Raw genomic sequence first — 19,196 nt, forward strand, 5'->3', positions numbered from 1 at the left:
CCTGGGCTTCCTTGATCTGCATTGATTTCTCACACCACATGGGCGTCCTTTCGACGTTCGCCCCCATCGCCTGAAATGCCCTCCCAGGATATCGTGATCAGCTAGCTGCTAAGCCACAGCCGAGAGAATATGGTTCATAGGCGGTACTTCCAAAGTAAACAAATGTTCACATGATGAAGATAACATTTTACAAAGCCACGCGGCGTTGTACGCGAGGGACCTTATAGCCGGCGTCGAAGAGGCTAAAAGAGAGAAAGGGAGAGAGAAATAGAAGAATAGAAAGGACAGGGAGGTTAACGATGCCCAGAAAGCTAACCTAGACGTGGGGAGGGGAAAAAGGAAGAATAAGGAAAGATAGAGCGACAACGGAAAGTAGCTTGTTACATGTCGAGAGATCTGTAGCAAAAGTTTGCAGAGGAAGTTCTAGAACTCAACCCTGAGTACTTTAAAAACTTAAGGAGCGCGTTCATTAGGGCCTAGAATCTTAGCTTCTGTAAGAGGGCGAGAGTCCAAGCGGCGGAGTGTAACAGCCAGCAAGGCACGCTCTCGCTCAAACTGAGGGCAGTGACAAAGTATGTGCGCAATCGTTTCATCCCATCCGCACTTCTCACACATTGGAGAGTCTGCCATTGCGATAAGATGGGAATAGGCGTTTGTAAACGCCACTCCTAGACACAGGAGGTCCAACATTATAGCATCACAGTGGGGAGGCCGATTGGTATCTGCAGTTGAAGTAATTGGTTAAAGTCGTGCGAGCGAGATGTCCAGCCTCAAGGCGGAGATCATGATTGCCTGGACACGTTTCGGGCGATGAGACTCCCCTCTGTCGATGAGACTCCCCTCTCTCGATGAGACTCTCAACGCCCGAACTAGCTATACATAGTTAGTTCAAAGCTCATAACAAGAGAAGACTTTGTCATCTCTTCCGTTTTCTTCTCGGCGTTAAATTACCGAGTAGCAGCTTTTACCTTGCGATACGGAGGGTGTTAGGATACGTATCACTTAGGCAGCGCCGTAACTTATCACCTAGCACTCTTCACGTAACCTAAACTATATGGTAGGAGCGCTTGGCGCTACGTGTCCCTGGAAAGCCGGTTACGGGAGTAACTGCTCTGGAATCTGCGTCGTCTGGAGCAGCACCGGATCCCGCGGTACGTGCAGGCCAGCCCACACGCACACAAAACAAAGAAAATAGAGAAAACCGAACCATACGTGACCTACACCGAAACTTTCGGTTTCGTTTTCCAGGTTACTTCTTTGTAGCGTTTTCATTTCTTTCCGCTTCTTAAGACAAGACTCGCTTTGCTTACTCTGTCATGCAAGTGGCAGGGTCACTTACACAAGGCAACGAGCGTTCCAGAACACACAACTACGGGGTGTGTACAAACAGCCCGACTAGTCGGTAACAGTAGGTACGAACACCTTGGCTCAAAAAAATAAAAAGAGGAACAGAAAGCACTTTCCCAGCTGGAAAAGAGCGGTGTCCTCAAAGCCGCTGTTCCCCTCTGCGCGACAGAGGCCTGCAATTTCTCCTCGCGACCTGATGGGCGTTCGGGACCGGAAGACGCAGAAGAAGAAATTGCGCACACCATTACAGTTGGCCGGGAGACCATTAGGGCGTCCATGTGTAAGGACGCGGACAGCCGCTTTTCCGCTGACCCTTTGCCACTCCTTGTTGTGAGCGCATGCGGGGAAGGGGCTTTCAATATAAGGGCACCGCCGCCGTTTGGGACCTTCCTCCCCTCTCTGTTGTCCTCCTCTCTCCGATATAGCGTCTTCGAGCCGCCGCATTGTTCGTTCAACGCGAGCCGACACTGGTTCCTGCGTTATGTCAGCCGGGCCGGCTCGTATGCCTCTTCCTTGTGTTCGTCCACGGACCACGTGCTTCTGTTCTTTTAATGCTTATAATGTGCTGTTGGTGTATTGTTTTTCGCGGGACAGTTGTAGTGAAATTGAATCTTGTCCAAGCATCCCATCTGTATAGTAAAAGCGGCCACATACCGACGTTACGTGGTGCACTCCGGAAACTATTGAGTAACCTGATTTTTCCTGTTTTTTTTTTTCTTGCGCTAAGGAACGTAATAAAGGGTGCAGCTACAAATCACAGATGTTTTATTAACTCTGGTAAATAGTATGGGAGACACTTAAGTTCCGCCTTATAAGGGCAGGATGCGTAGGCTACTAGCCCACATGAAAGCCCCGCTTAACCAGGCCGTATGTGCCTGAGTGGCATAGGGGTAACGCGTCTGTTTCAGAATACAAAGATCCTGGAAGCCTGATTCTGATGTCACTCTTCAATATGAAAAGAGGGGCCCTAGTTGGCAGGTGCTGCCAAAACCAATATGCGGCCATGTCAGCTGCTATGCTCCGACCTGCCAGCGCAGGTCTGTTTATCTGTTAAAATATTATGTGCCAAATGGATGTCAATATTTTTTATGTCGTGGTCACGATTAATGCTACAGCCAAAAGAGTACGTTCAGCGCTGTTTATTCGGTTCCACAAGGAAAGCGCTCCTCAACAAAACAAGCTTCTTGGCCTCCCAAACTTACCAACTTCTTGTTAAGCTTCAAATAATTATCAAAAAACGTCTTCTTCAACTGAATCACCACAGTGTGTTATGACAAATGTGTATTAATAAAATACTGCGTTACATCAACGAAGATGGAAAAAGAAAAACTTACAAAGGCAGCAGTGTTCGTTAGTGGGCTCGACGTTTCCTAGGAAAAATGTCAGCGCAAAAGACAACGATTGGCAGGGCAAAAACAGAAGTGTCTGTTCTTTTACTTTTAACATTACGAAATCTAGCACAAAGCAAGGATGAACATAGAGATGAGTAGACAAGAGAAAGCGCTTGCCAGCTGTTCTCGCTAGACTGCGTTCAGTCCCATCTTCGCAACACAGAAGTGGAGCAACTGTACTATTCAGCAGCGGCGAGTTAAAATTGCTTATTATAACATCACATTTTCTTGTGCTTTGTGAGAGGCGTGGGTTGTAGAGAGCACGAAGTTGCGACCAATACCCTTGTTAATCTCCTAAGCAGAAATATATATTCAGGCAGTGGGTCAACAGACAGCTCGTTTTTCACTCATTCGTCTTCTCTTCGAGCGTAACCTGCGTCAAGAAATATAGACTTTGTGCCAGACTGTGTTGACTCTGAATAGCATGAAATAGTGCAGATTTAGGTGGGTATTTTTCTTACAGCGATGTCTAGGTTGAAAGAAAAAGGTGAAACTGCTGTCAACAAAAGTGGGCCGTCGAAATCCCCCACCATCAGAGAACACGACAAAGTCGCTACTGTTCATTGCCGTCTTTTTTTCTGTGTAATCAACATTCTCTATATAGAGAAAACAGAAAGGAGACCACCTTTTAGGCGTCGTCAGCTCCGTGGCCCCCGAACAAAAGGCACTTGCTACCAAAATGGCTGAGCGGAGACTGAGTGACCCGCTTACGAGGCGAAACCTTTTCAGCGAACCCTTGTTTGCCAGGGCGCGACAGCTGGAGCGTTGTAGGGCTACCATCGCGTGTGGCGCAGGCCGTCAAGCCGGCGTGCGAATTTCTTTCTCCCCATTGATGAGAGAGCTTGGGGAAAGAGGACGGAGAGTCACACGTTTCGCGAGGTCGAGACTACAGGGCCAAGGAGGAGCTGCTCAAAAGAGAACCCGTCGACAACGCGCGCGCGACCATGTAACTGCGGCCCCGAAAATGACCGAGCCAAAAACAGGCTTTGTTTTGGTTCCGGGTACGCGACCGTGTCCGCTCGATCCCAACCGGAAGCAGCCGGAAGTAAGCTCGGCGAACTGAAAAAGCACACACGTACACAAATGTATAAATACCAGTAATGGCGCATATAAAGGGTTGCCATTTTTCGGCAAGGATGAAAGACAGGGGTGGAAGGAGGGGCACTGGCTTTTGCACTGACCTGCGGAATTACAGTGCCAGGAGGCGCTTTGCGCGCACCGCTCTGCAAACGGGGATTTGACAAGCCCTCAAACAGTTGCAAGCGCTTCCTACGCCACCCTAGCAGTGTGTGAGCGGCCTTTTGTCAGCGGGAAACAGCTTGTCGCAGTATTCGTGTCACGGTGATCGGTCTGGTTGCCGAATATGAAACTGTGTTTTTGAAAGATGTCTGCCTGTCACGGGGTAGTATTTTTACTTCGAAAGCAAGCACACCCTTCGCGGAATTCAAGACATATGAGAAGAAGATGGCATAGAACCGATCCCTTTTTCTGAAGCAATGCGCTCCACATGAATAGCAACGCACAAGGTGTGGTAAGAGCTCAGTCCACGAAGCAGCACAGCGGTGCTGGGAAGTTACGCATTCAAGTGTGGATGACAAGAAGAGAATACAGTGCACGTTGGTGCTTTGTATGAAGATTCTGGACGCATTGCATGTCGTGTTGAGTGCCACAGTACTGTCGTTCTTAAATGCAAACGACCGACCTCAGGTATGTGCTCAATGTAGATCGAGCTGAGCACTTGGTCTCTTATAGGAAACCTGATGTTACTCCGAGGCTGCAGAGACATTTAATTCCATTTTGTAAATTCATGTTCGGAGCGCCCCGTGTGCTGAGGAGGACACTGACGAAGGCACCAACTTTAGACACGTGCGCAGCAAACGATGTTCAGAAATAGATAAAGATCTGTACAAGAACGGCTATTTGGACCAGGTGGTATGGACTCCTTTGAAGGGAAACCAGTTCGCGCAGTCGTAGCAGGACCAGATGCACAGCACAGCTACGCGATCTTATAGAAAGGCATCTCATAGGGACCTAGATTATTCCTGTTTTGCGCAGGTCTGCGGTTAAGTTGTTCCAGTGAATTTTTGAACTCGTTAGTTTTAACATCTCACTCTCGTTACGACACTTTAAACTGCAGTACTTGCATCAGTTAGAGTCACAGGTTCATAACGCGTCGTGGCGGTTTCTAGTCCGATATAAAGTCTGTCAGCACGTTTCTACTCAGGCTGACCTGGCGCTCTTTATTCTCCATCCAAAAGACGAATTACACACCAGGCCATGCAGGGCTTTTGAACGCACGCAATAGATCACCGGTGGCGGCAAAGCGGCAGGGCCACTCTATATAGTTGATCACCGTAGTCGTCACTGTGGGCGTGACGCTGTTACTCTTTGTAACAAAGGGTAGCTTCGACAGAGGCAGATTGGAACAGCAGAGCAAATAGTGTACGCCAGCGGCGAAAAAAATACTGTCCCTCATTTTTTGTTCCGGATACACGACCGTGTATCAGTTTTTACTCCCCCCGGTATGTCCGTAAAAAAAGAGTTAAATTGGCGGAGAAAGAAGTTCACGGGAACCTATTCGGTCTCGGTGAGCTGTCACTTACTAAAGAGCTCAGACCGGCCGACCCCGCTGTGATTGCGGAGAAAGTGAGACCGGAAGTGTAACGAACCGGAGCTGTCAGCGCGAGCGACGCAGCGAAGCGCACGCGTCCAGGTCTCGAGGCTCGCGTGTAAACGAGAGTGAGCGAGAGGAAATCAGCTGCGCGTAAGTGTCAGTGTGAAACTGGTGACCCCCACTGTTCAAGTATACAGAGAGCTTGTCGCGATTCTCCGCTCTCCCCTGTCACCATGCCTGTGTTGCCGCGCGCTCCCGACCCGTAGAATACGTGTCTTCGCCCTCGTTGCCCCTCGGCTATCTCGAGTGCTACGATTACTGTCGAGCGAGCAGGTAATGAGCTTGTTGCGCCCCTGCTTCACCATCTTGCTCGTAGTGTGACCTGACCCTTTGCGGCGTTGAAACCGGAAGTGGTGCTGCGCAATCGGCCCAACGCCTTCGCTCTGTGACCTGCATGGCTCTAAACTGCTCCCCATCACCTGTCCAAACAGTTCATTTCAAGCTGCCCGTAATCGGTGGAAACTTAGAAAATAACGCAGTCTCTAACTCGAACTTATTTATATTGAGTCTTTGACTGTCAACGTAGGAGCACTATAATTTAACCTGGTTATAGCAAAGTTGAAAGGACGCTCAAACGGTTTATGTGTAACCACTATTTCTTTATATCCCCAAGCAATACGTTGTTTCCAGAACTGAATTTCTTTCTTATATCCGATACATGGTTGTGGACTGTTCAGTTATAAGGGAGATCACCTTCTCTCAGACTTATGGCGAATTCCAGCGGGCGAGCAGGAGCACTCAAGAGCACTCGATCTAAAAGTGCTCTCACAAGAGCGGACGCCTTCCAGTGGGAGAACAAGAGTGGGAGAAGTTTCATTCAGTGGTAGAAGAGGAGTGGTTTTGCAACGCCGAGAGCAGCTGAGATCAGTCTGCGCTTCTCTGTCTTCAAACCCGAGCGTCAATGAAGTCACATCAAATGACTACGCTTGGCCACGTGCAGTACTGCTCTCGGATCGCAGGGATCGTTCAAGTGACGGAAGAAGTACTCCCTCACTCGGCGTGGTACTGTACTGCTCCTCCCTGCTCGATGCCTCTGCTCCCGTTCGCCCACTGGAATGTGGAACCAAGTGTTGTCACTGTCGAAGCACTCAAATCGAAATAATAAAAAGTACGCGGCATTTTACTGCAGAGAAATTGCAGCAATCGCTAAAACGGAGGGTTCAGTTTTGTAACGTCATCCGTAGGTCGCTTCTTTTTCGATGGTCCGAAAGCACCTTCATTCCTTATCAAACCATGACAGAATCTGCGAATTTTTTGTTCGCACTAAGCCTTGATTGTGATGAAGTTTTTAAGCTTATAGTTGCTTTCATAAAGCATCGAAAGAAACAGTTGCAATGAAACTGAGCAGCAGCTCAGACCACATGGTTGGCCGCAAGGCTTGAACAATTGGCATTCAGCGAGCGAACTGGTCACGTAATGTGCACGCTCGAGCCGGTTGGGGCGCGGACGACTTTGCCACAGGTCACCGTTACGAGATAACCGGAGCGGCTGCATGCCGCCGACGCGGAAAGGAACATCGGAGTCTTAGCCTTACCGAATAGAAAGAAAAAAAAAAACATAAAACGAAAGATATAAACGCGCCGATAGATATAGTTGACCGGTTACGCATGCCGGCCTTCCATGGGTCGGCGTGAGAGCGGAGAGCTCCATCATGGCTCCGCCGACACGTGTCCCGTGAACCGCGAAGGATTTTTCGGTTTTCAAGCCCGCCCCTCGACCCCAGCGGGTAAGCTTTTGACTGCGCCTATATACGCAGTCCATTTTTTGTTACCTCCAATATTTTCAATCGCCCTCCCTCCTTCGGTCTTTCTTACGTTCTGTTTTGCCGGTGCGCCTTTGAAAGGCAAGCGACCCACCGCGCCGTGGTACAGTTTCTGTCACTGTTCTGGTTTCTAGTTTCTGCTCGGCCGCACACGGTCACGAGGAAACTGTAGACCCCAGAGGCATGCGTCGGCGGCGATGCGTTCTCTTCAGGCTCGGATTCCACGCACTGTGGCATCCCTCAAGAGATCCACGGATTATTTCAGGCATCAGCGATTCCTAAAGGTATCCTGATGACACCCTCCTGATTTGTGTGTGATTAAAGGAGAGTTAGAGGAGGCCGCCAGCACTGGAGTAAAGAACAGCAAATGATATGAGGCGCAGAGATAGATCATCGCAAAAGAAAGGCTTTACGCTCAGTGGGCTAAACCAGTTAAACTATACGACACTGTGCGGGATTTTGAAAGCTTTCTTGATCGCACGAACGAGATTTTAAACTTCTCCGGAATTTGTAACCATCGCATCTGAACAGAACACCACTTTCGATTGAATACGTTAGAAAGAGCTCATTCTTTTGTCATGTGGCTTCCTATAGATACGGCGCCATGGGTCTTTCCCGTTCGATATACCGAGATATGAATAAACTTACTTTCCATTGCTCCACAATAGTGATCGCTAGCAGCTCGATGCCGACACGTGCCCACAGCACAGCAGAGCAGGGACATTATTTAGGTGGTGGGCAACCAAAGAAAAACATATAAAAATTCCCACGCCTGCGCCACCTACAGCCAGCGAAGAATAAATAACTATTGGCTGTCATACATAATGTTTACCGGAAAAACAACATCAACTACAGGTCGTTATTAAAAATGTTGACGTGTTGGCTTCCGTACGGAAGCACCTAAAGGTCTAATTTTTAACAAAAAGCTTCGATCGGCGTTTCTTCTACTTTTGATATGCGTTTTACTGCCCGACCGCTCGAGGTTTCGCCAGTCCTTTGACTTCAAAGACTCAACTACCTTTCGGCGACCAGCACTGAGCGCCCTTTAAACGTCTGCGCCGCAACCTCAAAGCACGCCTCGCTCCTCCAAACTAACCATAGAGGAAAAGCCGAACCATAGTATGCATTCTAGCCGTGTGCATATTACCGTCACCCTACGAAGACAGGGGGACCCAGTTCTCGTCCATATAAGTGTGTTCAGCGTTGGACACGCCGCGCGTCGTTTTCCCTCCTGTGTATTCCTCCAACCATGCCATCCTCTATTCGTCGACGCCGCATAAGCACAACTTTCCCGCGACGCGCGACAGACACCTGTCTTGTAACTCCCCCCATCTTCCCCTTTGCTCCCTTCTCAAAACACCGCAACGCAGCGCACGCGCCTGGACTCCAGGAAAGAAGAGACAGATACCGCGCTGTTCCTCGACACACGACGCATATGTATACGTGCAACATAATTCTCAAGAGCATGCACGCGGCCTTCCAGATAGATTCAGATTTCTCTTCCTTCTTGTCGCTAAGCTTGGCTTCTTGGGCCGTCCGCGAACCGCGCCAAGGAGTGGGGTGGGCCGATATAGGGCGGCTGGCTAGCTGTATGTGAGGCCGCGGCGCGCCAATACTGTAAACAGTCTGTCGAAGTTCTAGGTCAGCCGCGCGATCTCTCGCCGGTCGCCGGCGGTGGTGTTGCCGACGCTGCGTTGCTCAGCTGGAGGAGGCGATGGCGATACGATCGAACAGTCCTCGGCAGCAAGATGCTGCAGGAAGCCCCGTTCGCCCGGAGGGAAGGAGCCGGTCGGTTCGTCACGAGTCCCGTTCCTCGCCCCATCGTTAGGAACGGCGCGCGCGTGACAATTGGCCCCGACCAAAGCCGCCTTTGCCGCTTCTCGGCCCGCCCGCGCCGCGCGCTTCTCAGCGGTGCCAACAGCCTTTTCGCACGCTCCGTTGCGTCTCTTATTTGTGTTTTGCTTTACTTTAGAACGCCTTGCAGTAACTACTCGCACTTTGCTCCTTGACGCTCCGTGCGTCTTTCGTCCTTTCTCACTCCGCTAGTGGACACTGTTGTGCACTGAAAACTAGGCGGACGTCGTGTTAGGGGGCCTCCGAGTGTGTCTACGAGGTGCTTACTATACACACACACGCACGCCGTACTACTTTGCTCGCGACCGCCGGTCGACCCAGAAAGATCTTTTTGATACAGTTGTGTTCATGGGAGGGGGGGGGGGGGTGCATAAAGCACGCCGTGACCTCCGGAGCCTCTTTGAATACTTCATAATGCGATCCTCCTCTTATGCGCTCGCACGAGAAAAGAGCGCGATAGCAAAGGAGGAGTGTGGCGTGGAGTCCGTTAACGACTTAACCGCTCGGATATGCAGTGTGTCAGATGCAACAGATGCGATGCGCTACCTGGGGGTTTAGTACACTGGCCGGCAAGCACAGTGAACGTCCTCGCCCTTGTCCATCTCGAACTCCAACTGTGGCAATATTCCGCACGGCTGATGATGACTTTGTACAATTCTAAACATCGGCCGCGGTGGTCTTCTGTGTGCATAGTTGGTTGCGAGGTACAACCAGTGATTTCTGCTGAAATACACGCTATAGAGGAAATCGAGGTTCCTTGGGGTGCGCTGAAACTGTGACAACTAGATGAACAAATACACACCTGCATGTTTTGGTCTTGAAGGGCATATATACTTTGGAGCGTAGTACATTTTATTCTTTGACGATTTACGAGTGAACTATTTCTGTTCAGAGTGCGTTATTACCTATCAGCTTGTATGAGCAAGTAATCGCTATAGACCCGTAGTTGTTAATATCTTTCGCGCCTTGCGCAACTTGCTGTTCACTATCTTTCAAGCTGATATATACTCGCATAGGTCGACTTCCTGTACTCCTTTCCTACGCCGCGCCAACAAAACGCCTACAAGCTAGCCACACCTAATAATCAGTGGCTACCGTATCCACTCCTCGATATGATACCCGGGCAGTTCCCAGGCCATGCAAGTATCCCCTCCTACAGCTATTAACCCTCGCGGTGACCCCAATTTCCCGCTGCTCGAAAGCGAGCGACCCGAGGTAGGAAGTAACTTCCGGTAACTTCCGGTTGACCGCGGCCTGCCCGGCCTCTGTGCTTTCGATGCTTCCGAGGGTGCGCCGCGTGTCCACGCGGCGCTGCATAGATAGATTACTGGGAGCGGGCCCGGCGCAATCAGTGAGCGGCTCTGGGAGGCGCGCTCCCACGCTCGTTCATCCAACGCGTCGTCCGCTCAGCGGGGTGTTTGAAATTCAAATTGCTGGGGGAAACCGGTACGCGGGCCACGGAGTGCGCCGTGATGAGACTCAGTAGTGTGCGCGACGTGAAAGAACGCGGGAGAGCGAGAGGCAACTGTAAGGCACAAGCCCCGTGCATTTATGGAGGGTGAAAGTGCGGCACACTGTCGGCGGTGATGTCATGTTGTCGAGATTGCGTAGATACAGGACCGCGTAGACAAGTGGGAGATAAACAAAAACGAAAACAAATAACGAGTGACGCATGCTCTGATGCGTCCACACCTCAGCCTTTAATCTGGGGAGAACGACGAATACGACGTCCTGCGCATACGAGCGGGAAGGTGCGGCGCGCCAAAGAGTTTCCGCTAGCTGGGAAGACGCGGCGCTGCGAAGCCTTCATCTTAATCAAGGTTTCGTGTGAATGACATCTTTTTTTTAGAACCTCTTGTTTTTACATTTTGCCGTTAATTCGTCTCTGGTACCCGGCGGTGCTGCCGCAGGTACGTGTGCTCATCCTCCTACTTTTCCTTTTCTTTGCGTGTGTCTGGGTGCGGTGTTTCGTTTTGTGGCTAACGCAGTGTGACCGATGACAGGATGTGCCAGGGCGAGCTCAGGCTTAGTCGATGTATGGATGTAGGCATGATGAAGCGACCGTACTGATAGGATGGTGTCGGGGGTCAGTGATCGACATTACGAGGGTTTAATTTTCGGCGCTGACAGTTCTGACGACATCGAAGATGGTGAGGTGCGTGGGATGAAAAAGGATGCGGCATGCGCAGTAAACGAGGTCGTCCCTTCCGCAATTTCTAAAGCTGCTCGTGACAGGTATATCGTACGGCCTTGTTTCTTGTTTCGACGTTTATCGTTTAGGTTACGAGCTAAAAAGAAAATAAAACACAGGTTTACCTTCTCGCCTTTAACGATATCAGCGGTGCTGAACTGATTAATTCTGTAGTCGAGAGAACAGGAGGCGTGAATGGCGCGTTCACAGATGTACACGGCACACACAATCTCTGAAAGACATCCAACGGTTTGGATGCGTTCTACAGTGTGATAATACTGGGTAGGTATTGTATAATAAACATGGCTAATCTTTTCTAATACGCAAATAAAAACAACAATCAGGTTTTGACCGTCCTTTGTGGCTCTTCCAGCTGCTGAAGCCATCCAAACCCGAAGGGAGGACAATGAGATTCTCTGTATACTACATCAGCTTTACGATGAGGTAGTGCTCAGTGAGCGCTACCTCATCGTAAAGCTGTACAAGACAGTTATTTTGTCTAGTACATTGAAATATTGGAAAATTATCTAATCAGAAGCGTAAACAGACTACTGCAGATTACCAAAAAAGGTACAATTATTTCGCGAAATGTTATGCAAAAGTATCAATTCAGCGACCTGAATTACCGCACATCACCATGATTTGGGCATATTGCATGGACATCGGCTGTACAGGCTTCGAGAAACAGGAGCTAATGGGAAGATAGATAGATTGATTGATTTATTGAAAGGAAAAGGCAGAAAGGTTGGCCGGAATAATTCAAATCTGACCTGCTACTCTAATGGGAATGCTTTAGTGCTGGCTACCGAAATCCTCGTTTCTTAGCTGCTGAACGAACACTCGTTTTATTCTGCCTTTTCAAACGAAAAAAAAAAATCTTCATTTAGCTAGACCCCTTTATCTTACGCTTCTTACTTGCAAGAGCCAAAATCAGTATAATCGCAGGTTTGAGGCCTAGCAAAAAGACAAAAAAAAAAAAGAAAAGAATGGACTGGTTCTTTGGAAAACAGATGTAGGTAATCGTGTGAATCGAGAATTTTCTTCTTTCTTTTTTTTTTTTGGAAGCCCAGTGCAATTCAACCCGTTCTGATAAAATAGCGTTGTTCGCTACAAAGAAACCATCATCCAAAAAACAGCTTCGTCTGTGTATAGGAAGTGCTGAGAATAGCTACAACTAGGTCCACGGCCGCAGAGCGCTGCTCTGTATCACATTCGCTTCCATGCACACTCGCCTCGAGAGGGAAGCGACCGATCAGGGTCAGGCAGTCATCGCATCCAGGAACCGTCGTGACAAACGAATCAATCAAACGTCGCCGGCTTCTTAGGCGATCGCTGTCGGCGAGCGCCAGCAGTCTTTCGGCACGCCGCGACTCGGATCGAGAAGGGGCGAGTGAACGAGGCGGTGTAAGGCTATGAAGACGACCTGAACTTGACAGGCACAGGCGCCGCATAGGCCTGTTGGCGCCCGCCGACGGCAACTCGCTGGGACCATCGGGAACCTCGAAGGCCTGGCGACCTCCGCAATGAAGAGTTCTGTTTGAGGAAGCTTCGCGTATCGTGAAAGTCGGTTACAAGGACGTGACAATGGAACGCGAAGGTAACAATGCCAAAGAAGACGCCTATCCCTTTTCAAATCTCACTCGCAGAAAGGAAATATAACTAAAAACGGAGGTGGTGCTTTAACGTAACCGAACAGATGTGTATCGATTATAAAACGAAGCGTTCGATCACTACATTCCATTTTTGTGCAGTCATGAATAAACATCTAGGAAATGCGAGTATAGAAGTAGCAGCACTGTCATGCAAATCAATTCACCGAAATACTTTTGAAGTGTGCAGAAATGTGCACGTTTCAGTCGGTGAATTTAATGCTATAGTTGATTCGGTGGCGAGTCGGAGCGGAAATTTTCTCTTGTTTCGTGTGCGCACATCGCGTAAACAGTTTGTCCATGAAACGCACAGGCTTCAGTTATTAGTTCGAAGGGAACGACTCTTGGTGGCACTTCATGGGTCAAGTAAGAGCGAGAGCGGCGAAGCTGGAATAATTACTCCAGTTTGTGCCGACTGACTGCTACAACCTGGACACATAAGAATATAGCGCACACTTTCGAACTCGACATTCTTATGCGGAATCACGTTCTTTTATGTTCACACTCTAAGTCAGTGAGTACGAGTCCAGCTTCCTTGGCCATCACATTTAATTCTGAGGCGACAGTTCATGGAAGCGGTTTAACATTTCGATGCTGAGCGAAAATTTGCATTTAAGGTTTCTCCTGCGCCATGGAAAAGGAACGAGGTTCATAATTGACACTGAATAGGAGAAAACTGCAAGACATCAAGGGGGAACTGCGAATATGCTGTCTGGTATGGTGCGATCTTACGACATAAGATCTTACGAGGAACCCTCCCACACTCATGTGCAAGAATATTATCTATTCTATACCTACCCCTCTCGATCACATCACCATCACATGGGTACCTAGGCACGAGGACATCTTCGGAAATGAGCGCGCTCATGCGTTTGCCCGATAACTGAGCTTGCGCCGGTGGATGGCCTCCCCAAACCTTCATTATACACCCTCATCGAACCTCTTGACTACACTACAACTGTTCACCACTATCGCCGCTGCCATGTCACGTACCCGCCACCACATCACACTCTCTCTCATATCGACAGCACGTACTGGCGACAACCCATCTCCTCAAATTGCCCACATCTTTCATCCCACGGACTTCCCACCAAACTGCACCACATGCAACGCCACCCCACCCACCCTCTACCATTACTTCTGGGAATACCCACATCCCGTTCATGTTCCTCCCATCAAAAACCCCACCCCCTCCTCCTGGGAGGCCGCCCTTCTAGCCACGCAACCAGCAGATCAGTTACAGCTGGTCAAGCGGGCTAAGCTAGAAGGAACAGCCGGAGAGCTCCTGGGAGTGTCCACATTGATTTAATTAAAGCTTTTTCCTCCTCCTTACGAAATGCCTAGAAATTGCACAGGTAAACAACTTCTCGTTGTGAAAACAACAACAACAAAACCACTTGTTCAGACCTTCTGGTATATGGCACATCCCTCGTGGGATTTTAGCCTTTGAAAAAACATCTGTAGAAGAGGCAAGAGTGTCCCACTGGCTGATAATTTGATGAAAGAATATATGTTTATACTTTCTGAAAATTAAGACTTATTCTTCTCAAGGAGGCATATCTGGCTCCTCAGATTCACACTTTTTGCGTTGTCGCATTTCTTTGCCTTCCAAAAGAGTGTAACGCCCGCACTACGTACAACAGCATAAATACCTAGCCTCTATAGAAGGGTCTAATGGTATCCCCAGACAGGAATCAGCTCAGAGGTAGCAGTACAATAAAGACAGGACGAAGGACATCTCAAGCACAACATTGAACAAGGACAGGGATGGAATGTTCAGTTTGATTACCAACGTCTAAGCAGGAGGGATTGCCTTCGGTAGGCGAAGACATGTCCTGTTGTCGAAACACCGGTCAGCAGACTGCGGTTATCTTAGTTCCCTTGACCACGCTCAGGAAAACAAAGCACATAGAAAAGGCTCCGATACCAATATTTTGTTTTGTTTGTTAAAGTGCAGAAGTATATACACCTCTTATATGCATTGAACTTTCATGGTTGCAAACAGCTGTCAAGTACATTCGCAAACGTTAACGCCGCAAAAGACACGCTTTTGTCTATCTCGTGCAGTACGCAGTCCGGCAATGCTCATAAAAGGGAATCTACATTAGCGATGCTCCGCCGACCGGAGGAGGAGGAGGAGGGAGGGATTCGTGGCAAGCACGTCGTTTGGCGTCGGCTGGCCTACATCTCTCTCTCTCCCGTGCGCGCGGTTTCGCCTCAAAAACGCGCTCCTTCCGATGACGAGCTCTCGTTGCCGCCGCGGTCCTTCCTCTTCGCTCAGTTCTCACAGCGCGGATAATGCACTTTTCTCTCGCTTTTTTTTTTCCCTTGCATATTCAGTATTTAAAGGGGATAACGTCACTCGAATAAGAATTCATAAAAAAAGAAGAAACAATGGCATCAGCTTCATCATTTTCGCCGTCACGGATGGTTCAAATAGGGCCAAGGCAGAAAAAAATAAAAAATAAACGTGACTGCTGCATATATATAAGAAAAACAATTACAAAGGGGCGGACAGGCGCTAGAGATGAGCTGAATGTGTGGTATGGCATTCCTGTCTGGCGTTAAAAGAGGAGCCTATTCCATTTTCATGCATCCAAGATGATCGAGTTGTTAATGTAGGCGGGATTCGTTCGTGCTGTGTTGTGTGGGGAAAGGCGGTCAGCTCGCTCGCAGCAAATGTATTCTTAGCTTTCACAAAGCTGAGCGTAAAGCATGTGCGTTCGCGGAAGAATCCGCAGAGGTCGTTCGCATCTGTAAGCATGCGCGTCTTCAATATCAAATGACTGCATGTATTTGATGGCAAGCTTTCTATGCGGCGTATAAATGCTACAAAGCATGGTTCACTCCCGAATAGGAATGTATAGACTCAACAAAGCGAATACGTCTGCTGAAATGCATTCCACTCATCACTGAAGGCAGTAAACATTATACATGACGTACGTAGAAGGCTTCAATGTTGAGTCCGCTCTATTTTCGCACTCAGTCGAAATGCTCTGGCGCCCTGACGGAAACACAGGGGTCATGGAGCGTTGATGAGTATTCATTGTATAACACATTGGACGTAAAAGTTCTAATATCGCATAACATTATATGCCGTGAAAATCTAATATAATATTCATATCTGATGTCAACCTACAGCCTACTGTAACCCCCGTCTCTCAGTACTTCCGCGGAATGGGAGCCAGCTTTGCAGTCAGCTATATCCAAGAGCTGACAATAAAGGATGATCTTTTCTTCAGATAGTTCAAACCCCACACTTTACTGGTGAAGTGCAGTGATTCGGCATTCTGAGTCCTGCGACCTCAAAATCAGTGCTTTATGCAATTCTGTACGATTACCGAAGCGCAGTTTCGCCGTACGAGTGCATATACGTAACCACATAACAATTTAAGCTTTCCACGCTCTTTGCACGGCCACTAAAAGGGCATGCTGACGTATGAGCGCGGCGACCCGTTACAGCCTCCGCAAATCTCTGTGTGATGAATCGTGCGGAACACGAGTCAGGAACAAAGCGCGAGAGAGACGAAGGGTCGTTGCGCGAGGAAAACGAAGAACGCGGCGGCGCGTGAGGTCATCGGGCGTGCAGTTTGTTGCCGGCGACGCATTTGGGACAGCGGCCTTGAACGGCGACCACCACCAGAGGGGCGCGCGCACACCAGGACGTAATCACCACGCAGTCTGCAGCAGCATTTGCTGCGTGTGTGAGCTCGCGCGGTCGCGTAAGAACACGGAAAACCTGCAAACCGGATCGATGCTCCCCTCCAGTGCGACAGACGCTGCCTCTTTTGTCTTTCATTGGTTTCTTATACTTTCAGTTTTGCCTTATTCAGGTGTGCTACGTCAAAGCTGAGTAAAAGAGGTGTAGGTATGCAAGTGCACTGCGCGAGCTATCTGGCTTTCAACAGCTGTTTTTTGTTCTCGCAATTCCTTTGAGATACTCCTCGAAACGAGCAACGCCAGAAAGTAACTATTCGAAGGGATGGCTAATTTTGCAACGCAGGACGCTGGAGGCGATGCAACAGCTGCAAAACACAAGCGCTGACGGCAAAGTGCTTCGGCAATGAGGAAAACTTGGACTGCGGGTAATTCAAAAGCAGTTACATTAGAGTCCTCAGAAACTGAAAGGGAAGACAGAACGTCAGTGTTCGATGAGAGGCTTGGCGGTATGACATCTTGACGCAATACAAACCCCGCTGCTAGGCTTGAATTTGCAATGCTGTAGTATTGGAACCTCTTCGCTTAGTTGTCATAGAAATACAGTGTTGTTAGTGATGCTATATTTCGAGAACGTAACCTACACGAGTGTTTTTTGGAACGAATTCCCTGCTGAGCTTTGCCACTGTGAGAAAATGTGAACCTACTTTTAGCCAGGGAAAATATATTGGCCTCTATTTTAGCGCCACAGTATGTATATTTTATGCAGTGCAGCCTATAATAGCGATACGTTGAAATACCGCCATTGATGAAGTCAGCACGAATTATTAAGTGCGCTGTAAAAGTCGCTGGAGAAAGATTTGATGCTGGGAAAGATTGAGGGTCGCCGGAGAAGGGGTAGGCAGCGAACGCGATGGTTAGATGGCATCCTCGAGGCGCTGCAGATGAAGTTATGTGATGTTAGGAAGATAGCGAGAGACCGGAAAGCGTGGTGTGGCATGGTCCATAGGGTCACGAAGTGTCGGACACGACGGAACGACTGAACTGAACTGATATTGATTTTGGATTCATAATTATTGCCCTAGTGTAGTTCTAGGTAGGTAGGTATAACTTCAATGAAATGCCGGCAACCGACGGTTTAATGCGTCGTGACGCTGGCCAAGCTTCTACCAGGGGTTATGCCCTAATCTGCATTACCCCATTTCGGCCAGTGTAATTCTTGTGATATTTTATGACTGTCTTCTCAGTGGCTCATGCTTTCACGATGACAATAAAATTTAGTGTTTAATATTCGTTTCCTTTTCCAAACGTCAGTGAGGACACTAACAAATGCACTACTGTAAATGTGTATTGTAATCGGACTAGGGTCAAGAAACAAATTTCCTCTCTCTCTCTGAACCATTGCTTTTTTAAAAAACGTATTGAAATGATATATATAGTATATTGAAATATTATTGTATAACTCTCGAGGAAGTGTAAACACTGCATTTGCTATTTGTATAAGCTTCATGTTTATAATTCATTTTTGATATCCGCTGTTTGTATAATTCTTTAGGAAGTGTAAGCACTGCTTTTGCTCATGTTCATATCCATTTTTGATTGTGCTCTGAAATCCACTGCGTGATGCTGCCTGTAGGTCCCCGGGCCCAGTCAAGCTACCTGTGACAGCTTTCTGCCTCGGGGATCCCCAACTTGTAGGTTGGAAATAAAGAGGATTTGAATTTGGAACCGGCAATTCCCAGGCTCGGCGCAGTTCCGGTGTCCACAGAAACAAGTGTGACAGATACTGCGCCGTTCCCTTCCTGTGGACCAATTATTATTATTATTATTCCCAGGCTCCTGTATGGGCCGATAATGTGGCGCTAATCTTAATAGAGTTTGGCCGTAGAACACCATTACGAGAACGCTATTAACATTGATCGCTTTCCTTGCGTAGAAAAGGAAAAACGCAGATAGTGAGCATTTATAGGTGTGGATTGTTTATCCAAAACGTCACAACGACTACGTTAGGTACGTACTTATGGGGTCTTAAGCCAGATTAAGTAAGGAGGACTTCGGGATGCTGCATAGTCGTCAGCAGATATGTCATATATCATGTGTGCCTAGTTTTCTATTACAGTTTCTTTGAAGCTCTCTGCAAAAAACATGGACATAAATGGCGACTGTGTATTGATGAAATAACGATAATTGTCCGCATTCGTTTTTACAGAACAGTTTTAACATGATCGTGCAGAATTTTAATCCTCGACTTCTTAGAAATCTGCATTTCACCTCTACGCCCACCGATATGCATTTTCACATACGCGCGCATGCACAAAACTTGGTGACAATCAAATTATGTATTTGACAAGGGGAGGAAGTAGATGAATGGGCATCACGCAGGCATAGTGAACAATACTGATCGGTAACACGGCGAGAGATGTCAGCAGCTTATACGTCTTTTTAAGATATCTATGATTCAGTTCAAACTTTTCCCAAAGAGCCAAGTACATTTGTTTTATTCCAGAAGGTCGTCTTCTTCGAGAAAGTGGCCATAGTAGAGAAGTCCATGGCACGTTATCCTAAAGGCGTACTAGGACTGTACACACTATGCTCCAGCCACACTTCCAATGAAGAATGCGAGTTTGCCAGTCTAACTCCTACTAGTCGGTGTGTGTACAGAGCGTAATGT

The 19,196-nt window shown here is 48.3% G+C and overlaps 1 protein-coding gene across 1 annotated transcript in view; it reads right to left on the minus strand.

The window, feature by feature from the left end:
• Positions 1-19,196, minus strand: part of Tmhs (Tetraspan membrane protein in hair cell stereocilia) — a 135,231-nt gene that overhangs the window by 115,187 nt on the left and 848 nt on the right. The gene's annotated exons all lie outside the window — the stretch shown is intronic.

This window comes from Amblyomma maculatum, chromosome 1 (assembly GCF_055883805.1).
Source record: "Amblyomma maculatum isolate TAMU_Amacu chromosome 1, ASM5588380v1, whole genome shotgun sequence".
In the NCBI taxonomy this organism is placed as follows: domain Eukaryota; kingdom Metazoa; phylum Arthropoda; class Arachnida; order Ixodida; family Ixodidae; genus Amblyomma; species Amblyomma maculatum.